Source organism: Mizuhopecten yessoensis, unplaced genomic scaffold (genome assembly GCF_002113885.1).
Source record: "Mizuhopecten yessoensis strain PY_sf001 unplaced genomic scaffold, ASM211388v2 scaffold1319, whole genome shotgun sequence".
NCBI classification, from domain to species: domain Eukaryota; kingdom Metazoa; phylum Mollusca; class Bivalvia; order Pectinida; family Pectinidae; genus Mizuhopecten; species Mizuhopecten yessoensis.
In genome coordinates this window covers 422,697-433,801 of record NW_018403987.1, presented here as the reverse complement: position 1 = coordinate 433,801, position 11,105 = coordinate 422,697, and positions in this window count along the sequence as shown.

Below are 11,105 nucleotides of genomic sequence, written 5' to 3'. Positions count from 1 at the left end.
AATAAATATAAGTTATTTTTTCTTACAAATTTCCTCTTTATGTTGGTTTTGACTGCGTCATCGTTGCTTATCGTAGCCTCCATCGTCCTTCAAATCCTGCTGCCATGTCAACTGTCCGTTAGTGTGATGTCATAACCGGAAGTATTAACTAGTTTAACGAAATTGGAAAGACAGCAAATATCCGGAAACAAACATATGTAGATACTTAGATATTGGTCTGTCTGTTCGCTGTCAGAATATACTAATGAATTGCATGATATCAATATTTTATCACAGGTGTGTAGTAACTTGCCAAACAATTTTCACAGTGTATGTAAACATTAATAATAAGTTCATTCTAGAAGTGATTCAATTATTAGCTCAAGTTTGTTCAAATGAATGATCTTGACTTATATTCAAGGTCGCAGGGGTCAAATATGGTAAAAGGTAACAGGGGTCAAATATGATAAAAACCTTCAACAACCTCTTCTGAATAATCAAGAGACCTAGGGTGATAATATTTAGCCAACAACATGCTGGGATAAAGGGCTACTAACATTGATAAAAGGAATGACCCTGACTTATATACTCAAGGTCACATGGATCAAATATGTTTAAAACCTTTAAACAAATTCTTTTGATTAGCAAGAGGCCTAGGGTGATGATATTTGGCAAGTAACATGCTTGAATAAAACTTTTTTCAACGTACATGTTTCAGTGTGGTGGGAAGCATTTAGTCACGAGGATAACTTGCCTACCTTAGCAATCTACCTTTCTTCAACAGAAATAACGTCATATCGTCAACAAATATAACGACGGGAGTATGTGGGTTTTTTCTCTCTGTCATATTTCATTTTGTCTTACTTTAAAGACAATGTACTAACATGTTTAAAGTCTGTACAATCACTAGGTAAAGTAATTATCATGAACAGTTCTGTTTGTCAAACTGTTAGATTTATTATTTGGGTCTAATGTAGTCTAGTAAGTCACTTCAGGTAAATTGCAAATATATCTATAATGATATTTTGTTAAATATTATCTGATAGCGATTACTTACAATTAACATGCATGTTAATAAAATCCGTTTTGCTTTGTACAGATGGCCACCAACGAAAAATGGGAACCACCTCGATATCAAGGTAAATATATAATAGAAAGGTATTAGCACCAAATCATAACGTGTGAGGAAAAGGTTATCGAGACTATTTATTTTGATAACTTAACCACTTCACAACAGCTTCCAAGTCTAAAGATGAAATTGCTAAATGCGTGGAGTGCTTTTGATTAATGTATAATTTAGTCAAAGACTTGTTTAAAGAGACTTTAATCGACGTCGATGAAATTATTTCATTATCTCAAGGTACCACGTTAAAGATTGTTTTCAACAGTAAGTGACTTACCAAATGTCTTGAAAAAAGTGCAGGGCGAAACGTGTGGTAAAAGAAATGTCTACTGTACCTTCCTTTTCCCCTGAAGCAGCTGATTTGCGATGAGGTTTATAAAATATTTCGTCGTGTCTCCTCAGTTCCTTTTGTTGAATGTATCTGCTTACATAGGCATATCGCTTTGGTATAGCTAAATTACCAATTATATTATAATTAAAACAGCATATATGTTTCCTATATGTTTTAAAAAATATAAGATATATTGAATTACACAGATTCTTTATAAATAGTCTTTTTAAAAAGTAAAAATATCAATTGTCAATTTGCCTACTTTACAATGGATGTCAAATCGGCTGTTGAAGTAAGAGCATAGCATCCTCCGTGTAATCTAAAGACATAAATATAAAAACGAAATATAACGACTATTTATAACGCAATATAATAACAATACAACAAATCACTGATCTTCCGTCTTCACCCATTGAGGAATAATTACCAATATACATTTTTGCAATATGTTTTGCTAAGGGGCAAAGGCAATTTACTAATCATAGCAAAGCTCAAACTTCCTGTGGTGGAACAGGGGTGGTTGAAGACGCTGGTTTTTTTTGGCTTAGAAATATTGATATATGTAGATAAATATAATAATATACAAACAGACAAACACATACAATGTAAATTAACGTTTTTAAGCACAATACAGGAAGACATAATACCCTTCGATTTCAATCATACTTTATCACTATTTCACATTATACTAACAATGTGTCACATAAGCATATACAAAACGTCATTTATCCTATCTACCAACCCTACAAAAAACTTAACAGTGGCCTTTCGGGGGATACTCGTAGAACTCTATTTATATATAAATATATGTAATCGGTAGGCACTACTACCTATTGTTAAAAATAGTAGACTTCTACCATCTAGTGTTAAACTGGTAGCTGGTTGACGTCTTCGATCTATTGTTTAATGGGTAGAATTCTACAATCCATAATAGTACAACTGGAAGGCTTCTACCATTTATTGTTACACTGGTAGATTTCTATCATCTTTAGTAACATGGTGGCCTTCTACCATCTTTGCTAAACTGGTAGCTTTCAACCATCTTTGTTAAACTGGTAGACCTCTACCGATTATATCAGAATTTTGGGTATAAAACTGTTGTCCCCAACAACTTGAGAGACCAAACGAGTATTTGATAACATAGAAATACAAGTGCCCCTCAAGATGTCAGTAGATAACAAAAACCAAGTAAATATAAATGTATGTATATGTATGGAGTCACATTATTAAAAACATAACACTTTTCTATTACTTATTGACTAGTTGGTTGTAGAAACACAACTGCTTTTGTGATTTCCCCTAATATCTTGTCAGAAGAATTATATATATCTAGTGTAGCAGTTAGATGGCCATCTTCCCACGGTTTGAATCATATGATCCTACACATCTGGTGCTGCAGCTGAAGTAGCTGCCCCTGTTCTTAAGGAATTACTATTATATTACGTTTTATCATTACCCAGGATACGTTATACGTAATGTCTAACGTATATGATAAACGCCTCTCTCGTAATCGTTTTTGTTCGCTTGTTCACTGAATAGGCGCATACTAGGGAGTTAGTACACACCTACATTGAACGGATCTGGTTTTAAAAATTTCAAAAATATTGCATAAAATTACTTATCTTTAGGAAAAATGATGACACTGATACAAAGGCCTTAAAATCTACCACTAGTATCTATAATAAATTCACAACACCTTATGAAACCATTACAAAAAGCTATCTGGCGCATACAAAGCTATGTTAAATCTGTGCCAGGTGTGAACATTTCTCAACTTCTTAAGGGGTTTGTTGTGCCAGCTTTTATGTACGGAAATCTGACATCAGAAAGATAACGTTTAATTGTGGAATACTTGATTAGTAAAAACGCTTATCACAATATGATACATATCTAATCAAAGTGTCTTCATCCACACAAGGTAGTTAGCCATCTAGAGTTAGTATTCCACATAAAGTTAGAACCTTCATAAACAAAATGGTATCAGTCTTGTACACGGATGTTTTTCGAGAACTGATGAGGCTAGTTGTCGGAATTTGTTCATTTACCTCTTTATCAGTGACTCCGGGCTTGCCAAAAGAAAGTGCTTACAAACAAACGAAGAAGTAAGCTTGTCTTTCTTGTCTATGATAACTGCCAGAAAACCAAAAACACAAATAACCAACTAATTCGTGAAATCACGACCAGGATGGTTGCCTGAAAACTGTTTAAGTTTCTGAATGTTCACTAACGTGAGCTTTATGACAAGATTGGTTAATCCAGATAGAATGAGAGTGTAATGGTTGTCTGGATGCCCAGCATTTGTACGTTATATGTTAATGGGGTGGGAATCTTAGCTGTTTCCATATTATGACCCATGGACTAAGTCCCCAGGGGTTATTATAGACCCTGTTTACGTGCTTGTGCATTTGCCTCCACATAGTTTCAAGGTTCTAAAGCAAACTTTAAGAGTTCGCCATTTCAACAAAGAAAGGCACAAAGAACAGCATTTCAACCGGTCAGTTTATACTAACAGAGATTTAACCAGCCGTAGCGCTTGATTTAAATGCTGACGGTTTAACAAGCGATACAAACTGAATTATAGTAATAGAAAGTAAGTGACTGTTGTTAAAAGTGTCAGTAAGATTGAGGTATGCTACTAGCCATGAAATGAAGATGTATGTAAGAGTCTATTTGGAGAACGTTATTTCATTATATACGACCACAGTAGGTTTTGATAAAACACGTTTTTCCACAGGCGGTCAACCAGAAGCCACGAAAAACCAGACATCAGATACCATTGCAGCATCTGACTTTGGTGCCGGTTCACAGGCACAAGCTGCTTTAGAACCATATGATCGCAATGCCGATCCATCAAGGAAAGAAGTTTCGAATAATGGCGAAGGTAAGATTTATTTCAAACTTCTAATGTTGATCTTTACAACCCAGATAATAAATCGTACCAGCATTTTTATCAGGTTACTATCACATTACCCATACTTTTCCATTTTTGACCTCTGTTATAAATTTACCTCCTGGTCGAGTGGGATTGACCCTGCTTGCTAATCTTGACGTAAAATCTCTCGCAGTTTTATCGCACCATGTTTACATGAACAACCACAACATCCATTTTTCTCGCTAGACTTTTTCAGTATTTTTTTGGTATTAATTCACTTGACTTCAAATACTTTACAATAATTAATATTCGGTGACAAGCTTACCGAAGGGATATTCAATTACAGCAACATATTTCATATAAGGAACATCTGTTTTTAGTCACCCCTTGGGGAACCCCAGTGGGGACTATAAATTTCGGTTTCAGTCCAAGATTTTGACCTCTGTTGTCTTGGGCTGTTAAGTGTATTGCTTCTGTCGTAATATACCAGGTGCTAATTACAAGCTCTTGGATAACTCAGACATTGATTTCCTTGAGGAATAGAATAAAATATAAAGGCGTTCCAAATTTCCAACGGGAATTGCATATAACCTAAAGATGTTCCGAGTATGAATCAGGCACCTTTGAGGTTCCCGAAGGGGTAAACCGTCGTATTATAAATTGCTATTGACTGATTTAGATATTTTATGTCTGACCAACGACTACCGTTAATATTTGCGTATAATGCGCACTTTTGTAAGGAAAAAATGAAGTGTTAAGAAATGGGTGTACACGATACTAAAGAACAATCCAACCAGTCCTTGGTCGTGACCATTTCTCGTAAAATTTTCGAGGATTTTCGGAAATGTTTTGAAATATGCTCGCAGCAATAAAACTGCTAAATTTCGTTGAATAATCCCTGATTGCATTGCCAATTTGACAATTACGAAAATTTGCAAGTTTAAGTCATATTATACTATAGAATCGGATAAATAAACTCGAGTAAAGTAGGCCCAACTTTTCGGGACGATACGTTGTGAATTGATAAATACCACGTATCGGGAAACATAACGAAGAGCTGCATCGCATTTATCACTCTGTGGTTAAAATGTCGTTCTTGGGTAAAAGCATGCTGAACTCTTCAATCTTGACAGTATGAATGTGTCGAGACGACATGGGTAAAGTGGCGAAGTTAGCAAGTTTGTGTACCGCAAAGAGTCAAGGTCGCGTGATACTATTAACCGGCAAGAATTTACAAGGTGACATCCATACGAATTGAACCGATAATGATAAAATTTTGAGTTTGAAAATTAAATATCAACGGGTTCAAAACAGCCAAATACATTCCTATCTTTTCTTTTCGAAGGAAAATTACTGAAATCATTACTGAAATCACAATTGTCTCGCGAATTCGGCTGTTGGGGGTCCTCGTCGGAATGACTGCCTTTAAGCGTACACATTCTGCCGATATCGATGAACGAATCAGTCGGATTTGCAGATGATCAGAAAACTACCTGACAAAGTGTATTTCATAACAAACAAAAAAGGAGAAGATTTATCCGTATATAAGATTGAATCTTTTCTGAAACTTATTGTTGTGAAAACAACATCGTTATATTCCAATTACCTGTTCTGCCCATGCCAGGTGACCGTGTCAGCGCGCAGATCTCCCCGTATTCGAGGTGTCAGTCAACGCTAACGTTAAATTTGCGACATGCTGTCTTATCAATTCCATGTGTTGGCATGGCTATCTGAACAGCATGTATGTATTTACATCTGGTCATTGTTTACCTTTTGATTGACAGGTGGAAATATATCCGTTGTAGCTTGGTCAATGATTTATCGGAAAATGATCATACAGAATGATGGGGTGACTTTCCTGTCATTCTGACAAATTTCTAGTTTGGTTTATGCTTTTTTATTGTCTTATTATTTCAATATGACTGTTTATCTCTGTGATATATACATGTTCATATTTCTGTCTTGATAAACGGGAAGATCGTCCTAAAATTTGACTATTTGTGTTTGTTTGTTCGGATCCAGTGATAATATTGGATCAAACTGTCGTTATTACCTAAGAGACCTTTTAGCACTGAACTGCTTTCAGCTGACATTCATATTGCCTATGAATGCAAACTAAAAGCAGTTCAATTCTTATATTTAACATTTTTGGAAACTGTTCATCTCACAGAAAATTCAATTACACTTTTTAAAATTCTGCATTTAGTTCAAATAATGTTTGTTTCGTGTATGCCTCATTAAAGAATAAAACGATTCTAGAACAATTCTTGTTAGCGCTATTTCTCAACTTTCTCAAATTTCACCTGAAGGTTCCCCATAGTTCCTTGTTTTGCATATCGTTTTTTGGGACTGATCACAAACCAAGATGGTAAATAGCTAGCCATCATTAATTTGAGAATGAAAGTGTGTTAGCGTTATTTCTTAGATTGTAGAGTAGGGGTCTTTCTTGAATTTCACATGAAGGGCCCCCATGGTTCCTAGTTCCGCATTTCAAATTTTGGGGATGATTGGTTGTGCATGTTCATTTTTGAGGTTGATTAAAAGACTGTTTAAGAAGGGGAACAGACAAACTGATCAAACAGATAAGGAAAAAGAAGAGAAAGATCAAACTGACATAGAACTAATGAAGATGGTACGAGGGTGGGCGCCAAATACCCTCTGGGATCTTTTGTTTTAATAATAATGCAAATAATATTTAATAATATCAAAGGAAAGTGATTGAATATATATTAATAGACTTCAGATGAATATAACCCATGTGCAGAGAAGTATACACCGTGTAACCTTGGCTTTATATGACTCTTCCTTATATAGGTAGAGTTGCGGCTGCAAAACGGAATTAGCATCAGTATTTTTTTAAGTAAACTTTTTTTTTTCATTTACAATATATTATAAAACAGAACATTATTGTTGAAAAAGGTTTTACAATTTGTATAAAGCCATCTCCAATTGATTAAAACAAATTTGAGGACTACGTGATACATGTATATGACTATCATATTGTATTTGAGTAAAAGACGGAAAATAGAGGATGGAGGATAGGAAAGGGAATGGAAAGAGAGTTCCTCTGATATATCTTGTGTTAAATTATAAGAAAAAGCAAGGTACAGGAAAAATGCACCTGAAAACGACAGGATAATAATATTTGGCAAGTAACATGCTGGGATGAATGGCTACCAACTTTCAAACGAATGACCTTTACTGATATTCAAGGTCATAGGGGTCAAATATCTTTAAAACATTTAAATGGCTTCTTCTGAATAACGCATAAGTCTGGGACAATGATATTTGGTCAGCAACATGCTGGAATGAGGAGGAGCTACCAAGTTTGTTCAAAGGAATTACCTTGACTTATATTCAAAGTAACATGGATCAAATATGTTTAAAACCTTTAAACAACTTCTTCTCAATTACCCAAAAACCTAGGATGATGATGTTTGGCCAGTAACATGCTAGGGTGAAGGGCTACCAAGTTTATGTAAGTGAATGACCTTGACATATATTCAAGGTAACAGGGGTCAAATATGTTTAAAACTTTTAAACGACTTCGCAATTAGCAAAATGCCAAGGGTGATGATATTTTGCCATTAACAACCTGGGATGAAGGACTACCAAGTTTGTTTAAATGAATGACCTTCACCCATATGCAAGGTCTCAGTGGTCAATATGTGTTTAAATCTTTAAATGACTCGTTCTATATAACCAAAAGGTCCAGGGTGAATGCTATTTTACCAGAAGCATGCCGGGTTGGAAAACAGTAAACTCTGTTCAACTTAATGTCCCTTGTTCGACATTCTAGGTCACAGGCATCACATGTTTAAATCTTTTAATAGGTTCTTATGAATCAAACACTGCTATTCTGCCTGTAGCAGTATTTTAGTCCACTTTTAAGATTACAAGTATGAGATTAATACCAGGTGAGGGATTCAGGCCCATCGAGCCTCTTGTTTTATTGCAATTCATATTACAACTCCTTTCAAATGCTTTGTCATTCTTGAAAACAAACGACTGACATTTAACAATTATGCCACATTTCGGTTTCGTACACTTTGTCACGCTGTAATTTACATTCAGTTTGTCATCAAATTTTGATTTGCACAGTAGACCTTGACGTCTTGCAATTGATTATATCTTTTTTTCTCCAAATGAGGTTTCATTTACTTGCTATTCTTTAAAATTTCTTCATGAACTTTCATAATTGGAAACATGTTAAAATTGTTAGAGTTGACTGTTGTAACATTGTATTATTATCCTTTTTGCTCACAACAAAACTATCTACTGTGCAAGTCAAAATTTGATAACAAAACTAATGTAATTTAGCGTGATCTAGAGTTTTGTTTTATTTATAAAAGGTTTGGGCCTGCAACATGATAGATATTTAGCTTTCCTTTTAAGGTGTACTTAATTTATTTTAATGTGTACTTAATTTATTCACATTGCAGATGTATCTGGGGATTTACGAATTGTTTTGATTGGGAAAACTGGAACAGGCAAAAGCGCCACCGGAAATACTCTGATTGGTGAGAATATCTTTAAATCTAAAGGAAATCCTAAGTCTGTTACCACGGAATGCACGGTTGTACAGCGAAACAGATTTGGCAAAAATATTGTGGTCGTAGACACTCCAGGGTTGTTGGACACCAATATGTCACACAAAGAACTTGTGAAACAGCTCGTATCTTGTACCTGTGTAACCTATCCCGGGGTCCATGCTCTCCTCCTTGTGCTTCAGGTGGGGCATAGATACATCGACGAAGATGAAAGGTCAATTGAGTCGATGAAAGAGCTATTTTGCGAAAAATTTGTAAATCACACAGTTGTTGTTTTTACAGGAATAGATACACTTGACGCTGATGAACAAACTTAAGAGGATTATTTATCTGAGCTACCGAACTCATTGAGACAGATGATAGCGTCCTGTAAAGGGGGTTTTGTTGCTATATCTAACAGAGGTGAACGTGATGAAAGGGAACAGGCGGCAGAAAATATTATCAGCATGGTCAAAGAAGTTGTCAGAAGAAATGGTTGAGAGAGTCAGTATTACAGCACTGCGTTGTCTGTTGAGATATCTAAGATGGTCGCAGAAAACATAGAAGAAATTCTGAAAGCAAATGTTAAAGTCAATGAAAAAATTAGACTGGTAGAACAAGAAATGGAAAGATTATCTGGAGAAGACCCACGCATACAAAAAAGACGTGAAGAATTCAAGAGAACCATTGGCGAGCTTAGAAAGGAACTAATCGACGAAGTTACTGCTCAAAAAAAGGCTGCTGAGAAAACACGGAATAAATGGTTTGCCAGCATATCAGCGGCTGGCACTGTGATGAGTATTGTATCATACATAATTTTGCTAAACAAAAAAATCTAGGGAATATTCCACACATCCCTGGATACTATCCTAGAATAGGACGAAATTAGTCATTTGTACACGCATTTTAGGAAAAGAAGAACCGTTTTGAAAAACAACGACTAAAAACAAAAGTATAGATAAAATGTAATTCATATTTCTGCGAAGATGTAGTTTTGAATTTGCATTGTGTGGTCATTATTCGAGATATAGACGGAGTTCATAGATGTGCACGCGATGTTGGTATGGCCAAACTACAAACTAGGTTATGGCAAACACCTGTTAGAAGAAATTTCATGGGAAATATACATTTATAAATAAAATACAGCTTAGTTATAAAATGTAGAATTTTGAGTGGATTTTGACGTTTTTTAGTGACGACTATAACTTGAGCAGATATATTGTTTTATATGTAACACGTAACCTAGAATCATTACTGACTGAAAAGTTATTCGTGAATGTAAACTATAGCTTGAGCAGATCGATTGTTCTGTAAAATAACATTTAACATAGAATCATTACTGAATGACAAGACATTCGTATGTGTTAACTATAGATTGAGCAGATGTATGAACTTGTAAAGAATTATTTAACCTAGTTATTTCACTGAATGAAAATATTTTTGTATGTGTTAGCTATAGCTCGAACAGATATATTGTTTTATAAAGCAACCCGTAACCTAGAATCTTAACAGAATGAAAGACGTTCGCATGTGTTTACTATAGATTGAGCAGATGTATTGCTTTGTAAAGTAACATACAACATAGAATCACTACTCAACGAAAAGATATTCGTATGTGTTAAGTATAGATTGAGCAGATATATTGTTTTATAAAGCAACCCGTAACCTAGAATCTTAACAGAATGAAAGACGTTCGCATGTGTTTACTATAGATTGAGCAGATCGATTGTTTTGTAAAGTAACATACAACATAGAATCACTACTCAACGAAAAGATATTCGAATGTGTTAAGTATAGATTGAGCAGATATATTGTTTTATAAAGCAACCCGTAACCTAGAATCTTAACAGAATGAAAGACGTTCGCATGTGTTTACTATAGATTGAGCAGATGTATTGTTTTGTAAAGTAACATACAACATATAATCACTACTCAACGAAAAGATATTCGAATGTGTTAAGTATGGATTCAGCAGATATATTGTTTTATAAAGAAACCCGTAATATAGAATCATTATTGAATGAAAAGATATGTGTTAACTATAGATTGAGCAGATATATTAACTTGTAAAGAATTATTAAACCTAGTTTTTTTTACTGAAGGAAAATATATTCGTATGTGTAAACTTTAGGTTGATTGGATATATTGTTTTGTACATTTAACATAGAATCATTACTGAATGAAAATATATTCATATGTGTTTACTATTTAAAAATTATTGACAAATGTTAAGGATGTACTTTTCTAAGAAATAAAACAGTTCATGTATAT